This window comes from Vicia villosa, linkage group LG3 (genome assembly GCF_029867415.1).
Source record: "Vicia villosa cultivar HV-30 ecotype Madison, WI linkage group LG3, Vvil1.0, whole genome shotgun sequence".
NCBI classification, from domain to species: Eukaryota; Viridiplantae; Streptophyta; class Magnoliopsida; order Fabales; family Fabaceae; genus Vicia; species Vicia villosa.
Window position 1 is genome coordinate 68,643,238 of NC_081182.1, and position 23,206 is coordinate 68,666,443.

General features: G+C 33.5%; 1 pseudogene; it reads right to left on the reverse strand.

Moving 5' to 3' along the window:
* Positions 1–21,355: 21,355 nt before the first annotated feature.
* LOC131661784 (transcription factor MTB1-like) lies at positions 21,356–23,200 on the reverse strand (annotated as a pseudogene).
* Between the last annotated feature and the right edge of the window lie 6 nt (positions 23,201–23,206).

Consider the following 23,206-nt stretch of genomic DNA (forward strand, 5'->3'; position numbering starts at 1 on the left):
GTGAAATACTGTCGGTACTTGTTGCTTCCTGGTTATTGCAGGAATTGGTTTGAGCGAAGTGGGGGAGAAGATTTGCTTCTCGGATTTGTTTAGTTGTAAGTTGCAGAGAGAATTGTTGTCTTGGTATTTTGGAAACCGAATTTCGGAGAAAGAGTTTGTCTCTCGAGTTATAAAAAGTTTGGAAGCAAGGAGTTGTGTTAAGGGCTGTTTGAAATGTGATTAAGTTGAAGAGAATGAATTTTAGAGTGAAATTTCTGTAAGCAAAACGCAGGAAAATTTCTGAATCATTGTGAAACTTCGGAAATTCATAACTGAAGTTCTGGACGTCCGATTTGAGTCTCGTTTGAAGCGTTGGAAAGCTAACGAGATGAAATTTCTTATAAAAAAAATAGTGGCAACAGATGTAACAAAATTTGTTGGTGGCAGGATGAGGTTGGAAAGAAATGAAGATTGTCGGTTTGAGTAACTATCGTGTAAACTGTTGATGAAGGAACAATGAATAAGTGAAGGATTGTTATAGATCTTGTTATGGTTTATTAGAAAGTAATTATAAGAGTTGTTGCTGTTGTTGGAAATGCGAAGAGTATAATTTCAAGAATGAGGAGTGCTGATGATGATAGCATAAAGGAATTTTATTCTGACATTATCACAAGGTGTGTAGTAGTATGTAATTATAAGACGTCGGTGTAACATGTTCCGATGATTTTGGAAATTGTTGAAGTTGGGTACCTTGGTGATGTGAGTACAAGTTATAAAGGAATGCTACTGTAGTTGGTAATGATGGTTATACTTCATTATGGTTGTCGGCTATCTATTGACAAATTGAGGACTTGATCACCCTTAATCTCTTGTTAATAGTAGACGGAATTGTATTGGATGTTATAGACTTATCTTACTGTCTCGATGATGCAGAAAGCGATTAATGTTTAGGAAAAATCTGAAGCTCGATTAAAGCTTGTAAATTATAAGTTGATAGAAACTCTAATGAGGACGGTGAATCAAGATGGATGATCAGAGTTGCACATCTGAAGCGTGATGTGCCAGAGTGTTGTGTTTCCTCGTAAGTAGTGCTGATTGAAATAGGATTTCTTGTAAGCCGTTGGTCAATGATGAGTTGAGTGGTTATCGGTCAAGTTATGTTGTCAGATTAGTGTTACAATAATTTAGTTGTTGTTGCAGTAATGTTGTTGTTGGTTACCGTAGGTGGCGAGTGATATCCTGAGAAATCACGAAGTTGATTAAATTGGTTACTTTGAGGTTATTATGGGAGTGACCTGACAAAATGATGATGTGGAATGAAGTTGAGGTAGGAGTTGGTGGATAGAATTTTCGAGGACGAAAATATTCTAAGCGGGGGAGAGTTGTAACACCCGGAATTTAATTATTTATTTAATTAAATTGTATAAGGAAATTATTTGTTGGAATTAGTCGAAGTTAGAGACATTATTATAAGGGACGTAATTGGAATTATACGTTGTGTTGGGCGGATAAATTAATGATCGAGAAATTAGTCGGTTTAATCGGAGAATAATATTAGAGACAATATTACTATAATGGACTGTTATTAATTTAAGTTGATTTAAGCCGTAGAGAATGATATTGAATATGTTGAGTTGGTGGTTTGGACGATTTATTTTATAGTCGGTAGTTAGTCAATTTGGTGGAGAGAAATAATAATAGAATTAATATTATGGATTATGAGAGTGTTTTATTTAAGTGGGCTTAGACGTTGCGTTGGTGATAGTAATCATGGGGGTGTTAATTAGTAAGCCCAAATGAAGATTATAATTATAATAATAATTATAATAAAATAAAGGAAATAAGAAGAGAAGTTAGGTCTCAGTAGACGTGGAGAAAGAAGAAAAGTTGAAGAAAGAGGAGAGGTGAAGAAGAGAGCCATGGCGGAAGAGAAAAGCTAGAGGAAGTTCAATTTTCGCAGCAAGTTTCTGCAGTGAGACACCTTAGTAAAACGGACGTTTATCCCAATCCAACCGTTGGATCGTCGCGGTTCTTGGACACAATGTTCCAGACTCGTAGAGGTAACTTCTGACCGGAGCGATTTTCGTTTTGATAATTTTAAGTTTGTCTGACAAAGCGATTTCCGAACAGGTTTTTGGTGCGTCTCTGCACGTTGTTAGAAAATATTTTCGGAGAAAAGTTGGAAGTGGCGGCATAAGCTATGGCAACCGGGAGAGTAGATCAATCTCATATCCAAGGTAAGGGTGGGGTTCTAGCTCTATAAACGGGATTATGATGAATGATATGTGGGGGTTATGGTTGTATGATTGCATCAGTTTTGTGTGTTGTGATTGTATTGTTGAATGTTGAAATTGATTGACGTCTGTGAATAAAGTTATAAAAGTTCAATCAATGGTTGTGGGAAAATTAACCTAGGGTTTATAATTATTATTATTGAGGAATTAGTTGTAGAAAATATCTAGATGTTGGTGGAGTATAACTATAATATTGCTATGTTCATGTGATGATCGAAATTGAATTGTACTGGAATCGAAGGAAGAAAATTGAGTTTTAATTTTGTTGGAAGATGTTGTCAGCGCAGGTAAGCGCCAAGGTTTGGACGCAGCACGAACTGAAGGTTTCTGTGGTGTTCGCGGCGCAAAGAGAGATTCGCGGCGCGTGCTATACGAGTTTTAGAAATTTGTTTTGATTTCTGGCTGTTGATGTTTTATGTTGGTTGTTGGGATCAAGCCTTAGTAGGATTAACTTGAGAAGAATTATAATTATTATTAGTGAAGAAATTGGTTTAAATTAATTAGAATATTATACCGTTGGAATTTATTGATTTAATTAGTAGAAATTATAGTGATTATTCTTAGTGATGAAATATGTAGTTAATGGATTAAGTTGTATGAAGATGGAATTGGTGTGAAGAAGAAATAACACTAGTAATAACGATGATATATGTAGCTGGCTGGATTAGTAGCATAATTGGAATTAATAATAGAATTAACAAATAGTAGAATTGGAATTAGAATGATAAGAATTATTGGTAGTAGATTAATTAATAAATTGAAGAATTAGTACCTAGATGTTTAGGGGCTGTTTTGTAATGATTAAGTTGATGCAATTGATGCATGTTTAAGTTGTTGTTTTCGTTGATGTTGTTCTGGTTGTTGTTGTTGTTGATACGCTGATTAAGTTGCAGGTCTTATGACCAATGTTGTTTAAGTTATTGATGATGCGTTGATTAAGTTGCAGGTCTTATGACCAAGGTTGATTAAGTTGTTTGCGGTTGTTGCATTGTTGTGTTGTGATGTTGTAGTTGTTGTTATGGTTGCATGCATACATTTGCATATTACGTTGGCCTGGATTGGCAAAATGTTTAAGTTGGCCTTGACGGCACCTGTTTAAGTTGGCCTTGATGGCACCTGTTTAAGTTGAAATGCCTCGATAACCTGGCATATGTTTAAGTTGGGAGTTTTGCTCCAATGGTATCACATGCATTTGCACAGTTGGGTCGCATTTGAAGTTGTTGTTATTACGTTGTTGTTGTTGTTATAAGTTGTTGTTGTTAGACTTGTTGCTGATAATTGTTATTATACTTGTTGTTGGTAAATAATTATTATAACTGTTGTTGCTATTTGTTATTATAACTGTTGTTTGAATAAGTATGAAGTGGTGAAGTTGTATGATCTAATCTTAATATATTATTTATCATACGCTTGTTTATATTGTTGGATATCTCACCCTTCTGAATGATGTTTCCCTACCATGGGAAATTGACAGGTACTCAAGATAGCGGTGGAAGTTTGAAGTGATTTTATGAAGTTTTAGTTGCTGTTAGTTCGAGTTGGTCTTGCTCTGATACGTAGCACTCAGGGGGGATGAACGATTGTCTTTTAATTGTTGTTATAACTATAAGTTGTTAACTTTTAAGCGGAATTTATGAAGTAATATGATTTTGGTGAAGTTGTTTTAGTTTAATAAAAATATTATGCGAAGTGAAGTTGAATAATTGATATAATAATAATTATTATTATTATTATTAATAAAAGGTGTTTTATTTTTTTAAAAGAGTAAACAGGTTTTATCGGTTCATCCGAGTTATGTGCTATGTATCTATGATATATGTGATTAAGTTGTTTGGTTTTTTACGTTGAATGTGACATCCCAATTGTATGTTGAGTTTCCGCACTCTAATTTTATTAAAAATTCGTTGGGTAGATTTGGGGTGTTACAAGTGGTATCAGAGCAGGTCGGTCCGTCCGGCCAAATTGTCTAATGTTGTTTATTCCTATGTACGCGACAAGTGTGTGAAATACTGTCGGTACTTGTTGCTTCCTGGTTATTGCAGGAATTGGTTTGAGCGAAGTGGGGGAGAAGATTTGCTTCTCGGATTTGTTTAGTTGTAAGTTGCAGAGAGAATTGTTGTCTTGGTATTTTGGAAACCGAATTTCGGAGAAAGAGTTTGTCTCTCGAGTTATAAAAAGTTTGGAAGCAAGGAGTTGTGTTAAGGGCTGTTTGAAATGTGATTAAGTTGAAGAGAATGAATTTTAGAGTGAAATTTCTGTAAGCAAAACGCAGGAAAATTTCTGAATCATTGTGAAACTTCGGAAATTCATAACTGAAGTTCTGGACGTCCGATTTGAGTCTCGTTTGAAGCGTTGGAAAGCTAACGAGATGAAATTTCTTATAAAAAAAATAGTGGCAACAGATGTAACAAAATTTGTTGGTGGCAGGATGAGGTTGGAAAGAAATGAAGATTGTCGGTTTGAGTAACTATCGTGTAAACTGTTGATGAAGGAACAATGAATAAGTGAAGGATTGTTATAGATCTTGTTATGGTTTATTAGAAAGTAATTATAAGAGTTGTTGCTGTTGTTGGAAATGCGAAGAGTATAATTTCAAGAATGAGGAGTGCTGATGATGATAGCATAAAGGAATTTTATTCTGACATTATCACAAGGTGTGTAGTAGTATGTAATTATAAGACGTCGGTGTAACATGTTCCGATGATTTTGGAAATTGTTGAAGTTGGGTACCTTGGTGATGTGAGTACAAGTTATAAAGGAATGCTACTGTAGTTGGTAATGATGGTTATACTTCATTATGGTTGTCGGCTATCTATTGACAAATTGAGGACTTGATCACCCTTAATCTCTTGTTAATAGTAGACGGAATTGTATTGGATGTTATAGACTTATCTTACTGTCTCGATGATGCAGAAAGCGATTAATGTTTAGGAAAAATCTGAAGCTCGATTAAAGCTTGTAAATTATAAGTTGATAGAAACTCTAATGAGGACGGTGAATCAAGATGGATGATCAGAGTTGCACATCTGAAGCGTGATGTGCCAGAGTGTTGTGTTTCCTCGTAAGTAGTGCTGATTGAAATAGGATTTCTTGTAAGCCGTTGGTCAATGATGAGTTGAGTGGTTATCGGTCAAGTTATGTTGTCAGATTAGTGTTACAATAATTTAGTTGTTGTTGCAGTAATGTTGTTGTTGGTTACCGTAGGTGGCGAGTGATATCCTGAGAAATCACGAAGTTGATTAAATTGGTTACTTTGAGGTTATTATGGGAGTGACCTGACAAAATGATGATGTGGAATGAAGTTGAGGTAGGAGTTGGTGGATAGAATTTTCGAGGACGAAAATATTCTAAGCGGGGGAGAGTTGTAACACCCGGAATTTAATTATTTATTTAATTAAATTGTATAAGGAAATTATTTGTTGGAATTAGTCGAAGTTAGAGACATTATTATAAGGGACGTAATTGGAATTATACGTTGTGTTGGGCGGATAAATTAATGATCGAGAAATTAGTCGGTTTAATCGGAGAATAATATTAGAGACAATATTACTATAATGGACTATTATTAATTTAAGTTGATTTAAGCCGTAGAGAATGATATTGAATATGTTGAGTTGGTGGTTTGGACGATTTATTTTATAGTCGGTAGTTAGTCAATTTGGTGGAGAGAAATAATAATAGAATTAATATTATGGATTATGAGAGTGTTTTATTTAAGTGGGCTTAGACGTTGCGTTGGTGATAGTAATCATGGGGGTGTTAATTAGTAAGCCCAAATGAAGATTATAATTATAATAATAATTATAATAAAATAAAGGAAATAAGAAGAGAAGTTAGGTCTCAGTAGACGTGGAGAAAGAAGAAAAGTTGAAGAAAGAGGAGAGGTGAAGAAGAGAGCCATGGCGGAAGAGAAAAGCTAGAGGAAGTTCAATTTTCGCAGCAAGTTTCTGCAGTGAGACACCTTAGTAAAACGGACGTTTATCCCAATCCAACCGTTGGATCGTCGCGGTTCTTGGACACAATGTTCCAGACTCGTAGAGGTAACTTCTGACCGGAGCGATTTTCGTTTTGATAATTTTAAGTTTGTCTGACAAAGCGATTTCCGAACAGGTTTTTGGTGCGTCTCTGCACGTTGTTAGAAAATATTTTCGGAGAAAAGTTGGAAGTGGCGGCATAAGCTATGGCAACCGGGAGAGTAGATCAATCTCATATCCAAGGTAAGGGTGGGGTTCTAGCTCTATAAACGGGATTATGATGAATGATATGTGGGGGTTATGGTTGTATGATTGCATCAGTTTTGTGTGTTGTGATTGTATTGTTGAATGTTGAAATTGATTGACGTCTGTGTTAGCTGGAGATTTCGTTTAGAAGTTTGATCTTCGAAGGGCTTAAATTCGAAGAATGATGGTTACTGATGACCATCTTTGAAGATTTAAAAATGGCTACTGATGGCCATGCTTCGAGAAAGTGTTTAAGTTAAACGAAGGAAGAGAGTATTGAAGCTGATACGAAAGACACCTTTGCCAAGACTTAGGCATTTCGCGAAAAATACATAAAGTACTGAAGCTTAGTGTATTTCCGTGACTTTTTCGAATATAATTATATGGCCACACGTCGAAAAAGGACTTGAGCGGGAAGGTTTGAATTGCGAAACGGTTTATATAACTGCACACAGACAGATGGCATCCCCAGAGTTCTCATGGATAACGTGGCATTAGATTATTGTATGATCGTTAGGGTCGAATTTAGTATAAATAGGGGTCTTAATGATAGGATTCCATGTGTTCATTTTGTACAAATCACTCACATATTGCTCGAGTATCAAGTGTTAAGAGAAAGAGTTCGCTGAGAAATGTACGTATGACACCACCAATTTGAATACATGTGTATTTACTTTATCAAGCATCTTTTCAATTTCTTTATTTCCCTTGTTTAAACTTTTACTTTCGAAGTTGTGGACCGTCCTTTCGGGCCATACCCCTCCGTGGGTGGGATACGTGAACTGACTCTTTTTTGTCGATCGGACGCTTTCGCGTCACTTTTGAAAAAGTTTACAGAGTCGCCACCGACCTTTTATTTTATCCAATGAAGGAAAGGTTTATAAAAGAAACAGAAAAAAGACCTTTGAGAGATTCTGGGTAAGGGGGTAGGTTATACAAAGGGAAGGTGTTAGCACCCTTTGTATCCATGGTTATCCATGGGCTCTTTAGTTTGCTTAGCTCATTTGCTTTACTTTTCAATTGATTCGGAATGCTTTACCTGTGTTTTTGAAATACCTTTGCAAATAGAATTTGTAATGATCCTTGTGCGGATATATACAAATGCTTGTTTATCTTTCGAAAGATGTTTTGAAAAGATCGTTAATTTTGTAATGATCCGTGTTTGGATGTATACAAAATATTGTCTTTTGGAAAATTCGTTTTAAAAAAACAACAGTGTATGAGAATTTTGTTTGTTTTGATTTTGAGCAAGCAAACTAGGAGGTCTACCCTGAGTTAGGAGGTCTTTATCCTTGTTCCCTTTAAAAATCTATCCATTCGTCGGATATAAACAAAAGGTTCGATTTTGTACTCGAAACAGTAGAAATGTAACTTTGATTTTGAAAAGAGTGAAAAGGGGTTACCCTAGGAGGTGCAAATGTGATTGTGATTGAATTCAGATATTTATCTTTGAAGTTAGTGATCTGACGGTTCAGTTTTATCTTTGACATACACGCAGTTTATATGGGTGCTGGAAATTAAAATGCGGAAATGTAAAGTGCAGAAAGTAAATCTACGCTATTACATCGATTGTGCGGGAAATGTAAACTAGCCTATTTACATGAATTTGACATCCTATACATTTATCTAGGAATTTTAAATTGCAAGAAATAAAAGGCATATTTTTGTATTTTTGTGATTTATTTTAAATATAATTAATGCATTATTAATTAATTTAAAATAAAGAAAAGATGGAAATATGATTAAACCTAGCAAATAAGTTTAAAAATATGTACAAAATGTTTGTTAACTGATTTTTAGAACAAAACTAATTTTTTTGTAATTTTTGAAATTGTTTTTGGATTTTTTAAGTTAATTAAAACATAATTATATAAATAATTACACAAATAATTAAAACTTAATGATAAAATTATCCTAAATATGTACAAAATTAGTTTATGATATATAAACAATATTTAACACAAAGAACAATTTTTTTTATGATTTTTTGATTGGTTAGAATAATTAAAAAGTAAATATATAAACATATACTAATTAATTATGTAAAATATTGAAATTATGAAGAAAAATAAAATATTTTTATTTCAGAAAATAATATATATTTTTAGAAGTCTAAAATATTTTTTGTGGAATTTTTTGGAATTTAAAACTATTTTTAATTATTTTTGCAATAAAAATAAAATAAAATAGAAAATATAAAAAGGATACTTATCAAGTGTGGAATTTGATGAAGGTGCATGGTGTGGGCTGTGTGTTATGATCATTGGATGAGCTGGCTTGATTGATCATGTGGTTCAGATTTGGAGGCGCATGATATGAGTGTGGGGAGCATGTACTGAATTCAAGAAGAATTCAGATTCTCTGACTGGGACCCATGCTGGTTGACCAGCGAATGAGAAACGTGGAAAGGGCCACGCAGGCACGCTGAAAAGTCAAAGCTGGGGCTGACGAACCACGCTGGGACGCGTGGTCGTCTTCAACCTCCAGAAGTGTGGTTTTTGGACTCAAATAGCGGGGGTTTTTAACCTCCCTTATTTGAACGATAAAATATGCAGTTTTTGATAACTTCTGAACCTGCAAAAAACAAGCGTTAGCAATGAATGAAAGTGACCCAGATCCCTTAAAATCACCTCCTGAACACGATGGTGGTATTAGTTTTGCAATTTGAGGTCTGTAGCCATGGATTCGAAGAGATTCAAGTATGAACACTCATGAGCTCGTGTTAATGGTAGGGGGTGATTCTCACGTGGGAACTCTCATGTTAAAGCCCAGATCACTCATATAGGACCTCATGAACATATTAAGATGGTTAGTTTACATGGAAATTGATTGCATATAAGAAAACGAAAGTAAAGGGCATATGTACATGAAGAACTTTATGTGCACTATACGACTCTCATGGGACTATATTATGAGTTCAATCTTACTCTATGTTGTTTGAGAAGATGATTGGAAAGCTTTGTTTGTATTAATATTGATTGAAATATAGAATTGGAAAATTACAAAGTGTATGTATTTTTTGGAGAATTTTATGATAAAGATGGCTATGCTCTTGTTCTAATTCGTGTGTCCCCTTCTTTTGCTGAAGTATGATGCTTCTTTTATAGCCCAAAGTTGCTTGGAACTCAAGCTAAGAAGCTTTGTTGTCTTTGTTGAAAGTTTGATTTTTAAAATATTAAAAATCTTTGAATTGTTGACCAAGCTTGACTCCATTCAATGCTCTTGTCTTGCTCTTCAATTCTTGCAGAAAAAATGAAGATTCCTTGAAGTGAGTCATACTTGGAGGCCAAGCAACCATTATCCATGCATTTTCCTTTTAATTTTAATCTTAAAGTAAGATAAAATTATGCAAAAAATGGCCAATAAAGATGTGGGCTTTGTCTTGGTCGTGGGAGGCCCATAGTAACATGGCAAAGATGTTTGGACCATAAAAACTTGGACTCATTTGGAAAAAAAACATTTTTGGGCAATGTTGATTTCATGCATTTTCCCAAAATTTAGCCAACTTCAACAAGGTGTAAATCCTTCAATTTTTGTCATATGAAGGAGATCTTGCACTTTTTGGAAACCTCAAAGAGTCCTCTAACCAATGTCTTTGGTCTCATATCAAAATGATTTTTGGTTCTCCTTGTGTGTCCATTTGAAAAAAGTGTCTTTTTGTTGACTTTGAAAATGACCTGTAATGTCTTTGGCCATATTTTTCAAATGGTGAATGCTATGACCATGGGATCAATTGCATTTGAAAGATAATTGAATTTCCTTCAAAATGAGCTTTGGTTGACATTTTTTGGATGAAGGATGAGAGAGTTATGATCAGTCAAAGTTGAGTTGACTTTTCAGGCAAAAACCCTAATTTTGAATCTTAGGGTTTTGTTGATTTTTGATCTTTCCTTGATGAATTGTGATCATCCAATGATCAAATGTTGAATCCTTTGACAAAATATGGACTTTGACAAAAAATTTCATTTTTGACTGTCAGTTGACTTTTTTGGTCAAACGGGTCGTCTGTTGACTGTTTGAGCTGCTGACGGTGCGTCTGAGTGAATTGAAGTTTGAAAATTTGTATGATGGTACTTTGAGATGTATGGATGTATATGAAATCCATTTGAGCTCTCAAAACTTGTTGCTCCTGTTAAAACAAGAAAAACCCTGATTAGGGACTGTCTGTATAGGAGGCAGTTAAGCGTACCTGATTTTTGTGCAGTGTTGAGTTTCTGCTAATCATGTGATATTCAGAAGACTTCTAACACAAAAATCTTGGAAATTTGAATTGTGAATGATTGATTTGATTGATTGTACAAATCACTGTGAATTGTACTGTCTGCAGTTTGTCTGTCAACCGACTGTTCGTGTACTGAAGCAGCAGTTAAAGTGAAAAATCAACCGTCAAAGTTAATTTTCTTTTTTTTTTTGTTGTTATTTTTGTTTTTGTTTGGTGTGAAGCATGAAAATTTATTTACATGACTTGTTAGAAAACAGAAACATAATAAATAACTGATATTTACGGTATGCGGGCAAAATTACCGATAATAACCTGAAAATTGTTAAATGCACAGAAATAGAAATATTTGACTGGCAGAAAACACACAAAATATTATCTTAGTAATTAAGCAATATTATGACAACTAGTACAACATTTAATACTGACAGTATAAATATTACATACTATATTGAAAAGTACGACGAATAAACGGTACGTTTAAGAAAATAAGAAACACGACAAATTTTAAAAATGACGGTTGACGAACCATGCTATGATTAATAACATGTAGAGGAGTGGGAATGCATAACCATTGCAGGTCCACACTTCTCAGGGACTGTGTAGGCAGAAGAAAGTCATGATCACCGTAGCAATGGTGATGACTGTAAGAAACAGTGTTTCTATCCATTTTGCCATTTTTGCTAGGGAAGAAGAAATGATGGATTATGAGGTAGGAATTTGAAAGATGATTTAGAATTTGATGTGAGATTTGTGAAAAGAATGAGAGGTATTTATAGAATGGAAAGATGATAGAGACGTTGGGGAATGATGTGATTCCGTACAAAAGGAAATTTGAGTGGTAGTGAGATTTGAAAGAAAGTGTAAGGTATTGTTGGGAAAAGAGAGATGGATAGAATAAAGTTGAGATTTGAATTTGAAAGGATAGATTTGAAAAGATTTTGAAAATAATGGAATATAGCACAAAAGTTAGTGGGAAAACAAAAACAATTGTTACCAGTACAGTGTGAGTTTCCTGCTTTTGCGCCTGCAAAAAGATTTAACCCTGCATGAACTGTGTTAGTACTATTTATCTGTAAAATAAATAAATAGTATTTGTGAAGTAAAGAACAGTATTTGGCGTTTGCGTAAGAATAAATTCCACTGTAAGCCAAGTTACTGTGTAAGAAAAATTCTGAAAACCAAGTTCTTCATATGTCAGGATATTTTGAAAAAATCCATGTTTATATGAGACTCTTAATTTTCATATTGAAACTTTCCTGAAAAAAGAAGTGGGCAAATTTTGGGGTATAACATCATGTAAGTAGTTTCTTAAGAGTAAATGGAATTGGAAATAAAAAACAATAAATAGCAAAAAAAAATAAAGAGAGTAGGGGTTAGAGAGATTGAACCAGAGAGTTATCTAGGTTTGACTGAACGTTGGCCTAGTCATGTCCCTAAGAGGTCTTCTTGAGATTTTAACTATAAAATTTTGAGATTTTACAGGTTATGCCCACAAACCTTGATGCAAGTTGATCTTAATATTTTTAAGGGCTTATCCCAAACAATAGATAGCTTTAACCATGGGCTAAACTAACAAACCTTCTTAGATATTTTCATACCAATCTCAATAACCAAAATAGAACTTTTTCGACAAAGCTCAATAAACCAAGAGCATTGATTTTATGACTGGTATATATCAAGAAGAACCAAATTCAATCTTCTCAAGAGAATCACACTCTCAAGAATTAATTAAAATAACACAATCACTTACAAAATCTTCCTAAGAGAGGTTACACTTAAAAGCACTATGGCATTTTTAAGTGAAATAAAATTATTTCTAGAGAGAAAAAAAGGTAAAATAGAGAGATAAATTCCAAATAAAATTTAAAGCTTTGAAAATGGCGTGAAATGAAGAGGAGGTGAACCTCCTTTATATAGGAGTTGGAAAAAACTAAAAAGGAAATGATTCATTGGTAGAATTGATGAGCCAATCTATTGGCATAATGCTCTGTTCGATTGGCCAAGTCATTTTTAAACAATTACCATGCCCAATTAGGAAATATTAGTCATGGAGTCGCTACAAGTCATTAAGGTGTTATCCCAATTGCTTGGATAATTAATTAGACCTCTCCAATCGATTGGCTTAATGCTCCAATCGATTGGATGGATCAAAAAATTATTAATTGATTGGCATTATGTTCCAATTGATTGGTTGGTTCAAAAAGTCTTTGGACATTTTCTTAATCACTTGGCTTGGCTTGGAAAATGGTTTTTATGATAAATACTTCTAAATAATATGTTTTAAGGTGTGTGTGGGTGTCTGTGAGTTACCTTAGTTCTTAAGAATTATTCCTTACTCTTACAAAACTCGGGTCACTCAAACAGACAGGACACGTCCCGACGAGCTTTCACACTTTTATTTGAGGCTTCAAGATTCTTTGTTGGATTGCTCCTGATCATATAGGTCAGATGAGGCATGAGATGTTTCTCTAGTTATGTCGCCATCATTAAGGTTGAAAGCTATATCCATCAACTTTAATCATTGTTGTCATCATTAAAACTTTGTATGGATCTTATACGAAATTTTAAGCTTTATACCTGCAAGCACATAAATCCACAGTGTTGACTATTTAGAATGGTTTTTCTAAGCATAACATTTTTTTCATTTTTGATCAACTACCTTCTAAATATACCATTAGTTGCATTTTATATGAAGGGCGAGGCTTTATGCTGGTTGATATGGATGCACCAAAATCATTTGATGTTAGAATGATTTTCATTTACAAAAGATTTATAATTACGATTCAGGCACTCAACATGCGCTAATCATCAAGTAGAGTTATTTAAGTTGAAACAAGAGGATTATATTGCTGATTACAAACTAAAGTTGAGAAGTTGGGAAATCAAGTTATTGGATTGGCTTAAAATGTTATTCTTAATTGTTTTATTTCTAGTTTAAACACATGAGATTAAAAATGAAATGGCTATTCATAGACCTATTTTAATTTCTCAGGAAATTGGTTCATACAAAGCTCATTGATGTCAAATTTAAATATGCCAAGCCCAAATTTTGAAAACACTTCCGTACCTCTTTCAAGTGAACAAACCCTACCTCCCAAAACTTAACTTTCCCACAACATACTCCAAATCCTAAACCCCTATCCATAACCTAACCACCCAAACTTCCCATAAGATGCTTATCACAAGCCTAACTACAAGGGTAACGTGCATAAGGTCTTTGCTATAATTGTGATGAAAAGTTTTTCTTGGAGACATGTGTGCTTCTAGTTGGAATTTCTCGTACTTCTAGTTGATGAAGACACAACACAAACAAAACAATTAGAAGAGTTAAGTAATGTGATAAGTTATTTTGATGCACATTCATCTACTATTGTACTTAGGTATTTCTCTAGTTTTTTTTATTATTAATTTTACTATTTTATTGTGTTTTTAGATTAAAGTTCATCTTTGTCCTTTATTTATTTTTCGTATTTTATTTTCAGCATTATAGGTTATTTGATACCTTTTCACTGTACAGACCATAACTTGAGCTGCGAGAATTGAATTGACACGTTCTGATATGTGTTATAAAGCTAAGAGAAAGAGATACAAGTTTCGTGTTAAAGACATAAACTAATTCGGAGTGCAAAAGTCTCAAATAATTCGTTGAAGTTCCATACTTAAGAAATATTTAGTTTTGGGCCGGTCTTTTATGTTTTTCAACCCGGTTGGGTTAGAACTTGAATTCTATGTTTTTCACTTAACCTAAGTCAGCCACTGTAGTGTTCATTCTATTGAGTATCCATGAAATTATTCTTTCTGTTGTACGATTCATGGAGAACTAATCCCAAGGCAAAATCTACTCATTACTGGTTCCATCATACTTTGAGGTTATAATAATTTTCAATTCAATTTCTATTCCTTTCAATGTTGTTATGTGATCATTGTTTGCTTAATTCGATTATCTTATAGTAGTGTTGACTTAATTCAATTATTGTATGCTCCTTAACTATAATCACTTTAGTGTAGCTTATTCGTTACCGTGTTTGATAGAGTCGTGTTTGCTTAATTCGCGAGAGCTTAAATTTGTTTGTTTAAAAAGGATAATAGGAATGTTACATCACATAAAACCAATTCCGCTTGCCAGTAAATTTTATAATCGCATGTGAATAAATAATCCACTTAGGAGGTTGAAATTATAATAATAAATGATAAGCCGGAATTAGAATCAGTAGATTAGCCATTTTAGCTTATTTCATAATCACTTATTTTCCTTATTATCTTGATCGAAACTGAAAAACCCCCTAAATCGTTTCTTTCGGTTGGGTAATTTTAATCAAGAGTCCTTGCGATACGATATTCGAGTGTCGCTTCTTCTTAACTACAATTTTTATTTACTCGTTTTTGACCCATGTGCGACAATGGATTGTAATGCAAAAGAATTTGTTGAGATGGATCTATTGATACTTATTTCCAACTATCACCTTCAGCCTTGACTAGTCAATTTTCTCCCAAATTTTGAAATTCCATAGATCAATTGGAGAATTTCCTATGACAGTCCTTGTTAACATAGAAATACATTGCAACATTGCATTTCACAACATTTAAACCTTGCTGTCACACTAATATTCCCCAATTTTCAGTTATTGTTGGTAATTAATCTTACTTACAATGTCAAGGCATTTGTAATAATTTCCAAATTACTCTACAAAACCAACCATTCACCGCACCCTTTTAATTATTACCCATTGAAGGTGTTATATTTTTTTGGGCATGGCCTAGCTGTGTACTCTAGGGTCAAAACCAGCAGACTTTTCAATTCCCTCCATCACTTTTTCTCACAATGAAACTTCGATCACTTTAAAGGATGATCCTAAATCCCAGGTCACACATACAAGCTTTCACCAACTATATCAACTAACTAGTATAAATTCTATTGTCTCATTACAATGATTTAACTTCGGGATTTTTTACAAACCTGGTAAATCAGGTTAACCAAAAAAATTATTCAAAGAATCTTATCCCATCGTACTATTTGGAATTAAGATTCTTTGAAAATTGTGAGTTCTTTGATGTCTTCACTCAAGAAACTTTTAAGAATTTCGTCAGCAACGCCTCACAAGAAATGTTTCTCACTCTGGTAAAAATATTTTATTACAACCTCAAATACAAAGATGGAATATGTGGATCCATGTGATTGCATGTATAGACAATAAGTGATCCAAGATGGTGAAGCTTATGGATATAAAAGATGCAAGTCAACTAGTAGTTTCGTAGTTTGATGATGACAACAATTGAAGTTAAGAAACTGCTAAAGATATGTCAAGAGGTCAAAGATGCACAAGAAAGTTGATCCACCTATCCCCTAATCAATCTAGAAATGATCAATAGAGTTTTAAAATTTTGTAGCTCCTGAAAATCCAAACACCAAAGCAACAAAAATGGGCTTTGAAATTTTGAAATGATCATTTTCATATTTAAAATGATCAAAAGAGTTTTATAAATTTGCTGCTTCGGAAAATCCAAACACCAATGCAACAAAAATGGGCTTTAAAATTACAATGATTAAACTTTTGGATATTTTACAAACCTGATAAATCAGATTAACCAAAAAAAATTATTCAAAGAATCTTATCCCATCATACTATTTGGAATTAAGATTCTTTGAAAACTGTGAGTTCTTTGATGTCTTCACTCAAAAAAAGTTTAAGAATTTCATCAGCAACGCCTCACAAGAAATGTTTCTCACTCTGGTAAATTTTTTTTATTACAACCTCAAATACAAAGATGGAATATCTGAATCCATGTGATTGCATGTAGAGACAAAAAGTGATCCAAGATGGTGAAGCTTATGGATAGAAAAGATGCAAGTCAACTAGTAGTTTATTAGTTTTGACGTTGACAACAATTGAAGTCAAGAAACTGCTGAAGATACCTCAATAGGTCAAAGATGCACAAGAAAGTTGATCAACCTATCCTCCCTAATCAATATAGACATCTATTTAAAGTTAACATTATATTCCAATGAATTGCAAGTGAAGACTTGGGCTTACCAGTGTTTAACATTCAAAATCTCAGATGATGATAATCAACATGAAGATATCTCAAGCCTTATCAAGAAGACTCGGGGTTATTATTTGATGCTAAATTCAAAGATAATGATGTAAATATTTGAAGCTTTAAAGCATGAAAGAGAGGAAGCGTGAAAGCTCATTTGACCGTGTTTGTATGAGTGATCAGTATCTTATAAGACATAAGAGTATTTCTGGAAATATTATTGCTAAATCACAGACACACACACACACACACTAAAAAATATTGAGAAGCCTCTCGTTTTTAAATTAAAATCACCAAAAAAAAATATTTTTGGAGCCTAGCTAATTGATTAAGGGACTGCTCAATTGATTAGGAGGCTTTTCATAATTGTCTAATTGATTAGATATATTTTTCCTAATCAATTAGATTATGCTTAATAAAATCTATAATTGACTATGATAGTCTCTTAACGATTGGTTTTAGCTCTATATCTAAACCTTCCATTTAGGACATAAATTCGGCTCATGGATTGTTTCCAATTTATAAACTAAATGATCTATCCATCTGGTTTTCGTAATAACCGAGGGATTAAATAATCATATTTTAGTTTAAAAGAACACGTTAAGCAGATTTTACCCTAATCCTAACTTATATATTACCACCCCAAACTTGCATGCATCATTCTTTGGGATAGATTGCAAGACATAAAAAATCTTCAATGTTCTTCTATTTTGAACAAAATATTTGTTCTGCCCTTGCAATCTATCTCATATAATAGTGTTGATGTTGCTGTTGTTGTATTTTTGGAATAATCTTTATATGTTGTCAATCAAAGAAAACAACTTGCTTTAATCGGTTTACAACATTAAGAAATTTGTTCATAAACTTGCTATAGATTACAAGAAATTACGTCACACTAAAAATGGTGAATGGTAAAAAATTGAAAAGGAAACAAGACATGTTACTTTTAGCTTTTTTTTTATCATTCACCATTTTTTTTCAAGTAATATGTTACCTTCGTTTTTTGATAAAATCGAGGAGAAAGTCCTTATTTTATTTTATTTTATTTTTTAATTAAAAAGAAAAACATTTCCCCTCGATTTTGAAACAGAACCGGGGAGTTTAGTTACACAGCTACAAAAATGAATCTATGTCCTACATTCTTAAGGTAAGAGCGTTCAAAATATTCTAAGACATCAATCCATAATGAATCTATGCCCTACATCCACCACTATATATCTTGTTGTCTTTCATGTGAAAGCATTTGTAATGAAAATATTTGCGCAAGATGATGAAATCTTAGAACTTAAAGAAGCTTGAAAAAATTCTCTAGGATGGATTGCAAGTGCAGAAAAAACATTTTCCAATAGTTGGAACAGATAACTTATTAGAAATTGGATGCACAAAAGATATGCAACAAAATCTAGATTACAACAAAGATTTATTGTTCTCCAAGAATAACAATGATGAATCTGGGGTCGTTGTAATTTTTAATATTTTATTGTAAACAATGTTAAAAATAATGTATTTTAATATTCTGTATAAATAATGTAATTTTACAACAAAAAAGCTTATTCCCTCTATTTTTAGCAAAAATCAAGAGGAATGTGGCGCTTGTCAGTGTAATATTTCATTGTATTTTTTTATTTAAAATGAAACACATTTTACCTCGGTTTTGACTCATAACCAAGGAGATATATAAGTGTTTATTTTGTTTCTTCACTGTCCTTAAACACATCTTTGTCGTCCATTTAATGAGTATCAACGCTCAAGACACTGCTATTAGTGATCTGCGTGAAACCTAAAAGACATCTATTATAAAAGCATTATAAATATCAAAAATTGATAATCAAGGCTTTTGACATGAAAACATTTTGGTTCAAGGTTGTGTTTTTAAAGAAGTTTGGAAAAGTTCTCTATGATGTATTGCAAGAGCAAAAAATTATTTGGGTTCAAGGTTTGTGTACTTCAATAATCATATAATTGAATATTTATTTTATTTATCTAACCCTTTTTTTATATCAGAAACAAATGAATGCAAAAGTCATAGAGAATATATTGTACCCAACATTTTCTCTTTCCCAAGATTTCAATGAAACAACGATCCATCATTTGTTCTTCACTAACAGTGATAACGATGAATCAAATTCAAAATTTCTTAAATATATTTTCTTTAATATTCTGTATAAACAATGTAATATTTTGTGTAAACAATGTAGTTTCTAAACAAATTAATTTATTGATACTCTATGTAAATAATGTAATGAGTAGTTAAAAATAATAATTTATTTTTTCCTCGGTTTTGGAAATATAAAAAAGCTAATGTTGGGAACTGTCTCTGAGTGCCCGCCCGTCTATTGAAACTACTATTAGTAACTTCCACATAACTCCTTACTTTTAACTTCTACATAGTGTGTCTTTTTAAAATTAAATTTAAATAAAATTCTACATGATGTATTGTCTTAAAATTAAATTTAAATAAAAAATATTGTTTATATTTTCTCTGACGCACATTAAAAAAGCGGACAGATGGACACTTGCGTCAGAGAAAATATAAACAATATTTTTTATTTAAATTTAATTTTAAGAAAATACATCATGTAGAAATTTTATTTAAAATTTAATTTTAAAAAGACACATCATGTAGAAGTTAATAGTATAGAAAATTATGTGAAAGTTACTTATAGTAGTTTCAATAGAAGATATTATGTAAATTAGACAATAAAGTAATGATAAAAATAATAGAAAAATATACTATACCAAAACATAGTATTCTCTTTATATTATACCAATATATATTAATTTATGTATTAAAACTTTAAATTACAATCATTTTAATCAATAAGAAAATAATTATTTTAATCTAAAGATCTAGTTATCACTTCAACCAAAAATTCAGATATCCACAGTGACAGTATAGTAGCACTTGTGTGTGAAATGTATAAATTGAACCTTTTTTAAGAAAACATCTACAACTACATGTAAATCTGACACAACCTTGCCGAAATTTACATCAACAAACAAAAACGACAACTTACCACTCCTACTTACGTTGTGTCACACACTCTTTCCCATGTCATGTCGTGTTTATTTTTTCCAAACTCCTAAATTTCATTTCCTCCCATAAATACACAACGAGACACGTGCACCACATGTTCTTCCTCATCACAAATCTCATTGGAGCAAAATAACTAAGCACGTGAACTTTGACTTATTCTAACACCACTCTTAATAAAAATATTAAAAGGAAAACACGAGTGACACGATGCAACCACAATATAGGACCACATAAAATTGTCATAATTATCCACTTTTGCACCTCAGTCCTTCTAACTATCCAATTTTGCAAAATGGGACTTGTATTTCTATGTCTTAATGTTGCGAGTTCGAACTCACATATATGTGTCAGATGTTCTTATACCGTTATCAACTAAACTAATTTAATCGAACACAAACATTTTTTTAATGTTGCGGGTTCGAACTCACGTCTCTTCTCTACATTTGAGGTTCTTATACAACTATCAACTAAACTAATTTAACTAAATACAAACATTTTTTTAATATTGCAATTCGAATCCACTTCTCTGCATCTGATATCTTTAGACAACTATTAATGAGCTGATTTAACTTAACCAGTTAATTTAAGCACATCTGATATCTTTACACAATTATCAACTGAACTGATTTAACTTAACCGGCTAATTTAACCGAACACATTTTTTAATGCTTAGCTTCCTTTTTCAGTTTAGATACCTCAAACTCTTTATAGAAAGAGGAAAAATAACAAAGGAAGTACTTACAATTTCAGTGTTAGTGCCTTTTTTTTTTTGTTCTTTTACATAACCAAATTGTACTTTAGAATCTATTTACAGTTAGTGAAATTGATTAGATTGAGACCAAGGGATCTAGTATGAAAAAGTTTGTCTGTCCCTTCTATTTTTCTTTTTCCATTTCCAAACAAACAAATGAAACATTAACATTTCCCTTGTCCAAGCAAAAAGAGGTAAATTTAAAAGTGAAAATAATAAAGCACTAACATCTTCATTCAATTTCCACCGTTGATTTGAAATCAAACGGCCATGATCAACAATTGTGTCGTACCCATATACACGGAATTGGATTCCATGCATTGACACGTTTATTGATCATACCCAGATTCACAGACTTCGATTCCATGCTTTGACACGTTTATTGATCTCGGTCATCTAATTTCAAATCAGGTCTAATGTCGGTCGTCTAAACTTAATCAACGACTAAGATCAATACGACTTACATGATTAAAGCAAGAAACTTCTCTTTCCTAATTTGGATGAAACTCTTTCTTTAGAGTAGCTTGTACATTTTATAAGAAACTTGCATTTCTAGTAGGAAATGATAAAAGATACTCATTGTTATTACAGCTCAGAAATTACCAAAGAACACAATATTCCTCTAAAAATAGAGAGCATGTTGTTATCTCTAAAAATGAAACAAATGACAAAAGCAAACAATTAACTAATACTTTGCTGTTATGCACAGAACTTGGTGGAATACAAGAAAAAGAACATGATGAAGGACAAAAAATGAACCCTTATGAATCAAAGTAGAATGCTATAGATTGGTTAAAACTAAACAAAACAATGAAATTTGCAGGAATATTACTTATGATGATGATGATGATAAACAAAATGTGTATAATACTATAGACAAAAACATAAATTTGCTATGCTACATGGTTAATAGGAGCTATTGCCTATTATACTACTTCACTAGATAGATCATACTGCATTTGTTTTTAGATCCTCTTTTGTATGGCAAAATTTCTGATGAGAAAAAGTGCAGATTTTATGGTTCTTCTCTATGTATCATGATGAGTATGGACTATGGCTATAAGGAGTTGGATTCTTTGGAAAATGCTGCGATTAACTTCTCCTTTGTGAGCTGCTCGGAGTTTTGAGACTTGATTATGAATGTGTGGAAGACGGTGTCGCTTGTAGCGTTGAGTTTGGACTCGAGGATGGTGATTTCGGTGTCTTTGAATGCTTGGATGAGTTTTGAAATAGGGTGAACGTCAATAGGGAAACTCACCTTTACGATGACGCCTTCTTGTGTAGCTTGAATGTTGATTTCGGGAGTTTTGCTTTGATGATTTTCGGGTCTAGAGTTTGTTGGTAAAGCCGATGATGATGCGTCTCTAGAAGTGGTTGCAAGTTGTTGTTCTTTTTCGGATTCCATTGTCTTGAGTTTTGCTTGAAGCTCGTTGATGTAAGCGATAGCATCTCCTAATAAAGATGCTTTGTCCATTTTTGAAATATTCGGCACAACAGCTCGTAAGGCGTAGAAACGCTGGTTTAGCTTCTCGCGTCTTTGCCTCTCTGCCTCCACGTGATTAAGTGGTTCTACTCTTCCGTTAGCTGGCTTTCTGCCCCGCTTCCTCGGCCTCCTATCGTCGGTGGGACTCGGTGCATCCTCCCTGCAAGAGGCCTCAACGTCAGAAATCTCCGATTCACCGACAATTGATCTCACAGAAGGCCTTGACGTGGCTCCCGAGAAATCAATTTGCATCTGCGCCTTCCGTTGCTGTTGATAGTTGTTTAGCACAAAATCATGCCTTCCACCACCATTGGCTAGCTCGGGCGCATTGCTCGTGGAAGGCCTAGGAGCAAAAACATCGGCAGGCACATGCTGCCTCACAACTTGACTAGCTCTCCAACCCGAACCATGACCGCCGTTCGGAAAACTAATTCCATTCCCGTTCGGACGGACTCCCCATGATGGCCTCTCATCCATTTTCCTAACAGCAAGTTTCTCCCGAAAATGTGTCACCGAGTTCAAATCCTGCCCGAAAATCTTCTGAACTCCAATCCCCTCTACTCTACCATGATTATTATTCGGACGAAGATGAAGATTACCATTACTAATATCGTTCTTCTTCACACTCTCGCCAACTTTCAAACACGAAAAAGGGGCATCCTCATTCTCATTCTCGTCTCTTTTTTCATCGAACGATGACATCGACTTAACCCTAGAAACCGACGATTGTGTCGAAAACACAGATTTAACAGTTTGCAACAACTCAAAGCTTTCATCTACCATTCTAACAGAACCCAATTCCACAACACCTAAATCAGTAGGAACCAAACAATAGTTTGAAATCCAACCGATTTCGCCAAGTAAGACCTAACACAATAATCAGAGCTACTAGATTTCAATGCATCACACAACCACAAATGCTTCCCAGATGCAAAACACTTACCTGGTCCACCATCTCCATTAGGAAAAGAGAAATACATTGAAGCAAGAAAGAACATCTCGGTATCGGTAACTCGGTCCAATCCAAATGCATAATTGTCTTCATCAGAACCACCAAATGTTGTATGAAGCTTCTGCAACACCCTTTTCCTCAATCTCTGTTGCTTCTCATCCTCAATAGAATTCAACCTCACAACACTTTTCATTCCCAAATCTTTCTCTTCTTCTTTCTTTGGCTCCCTACA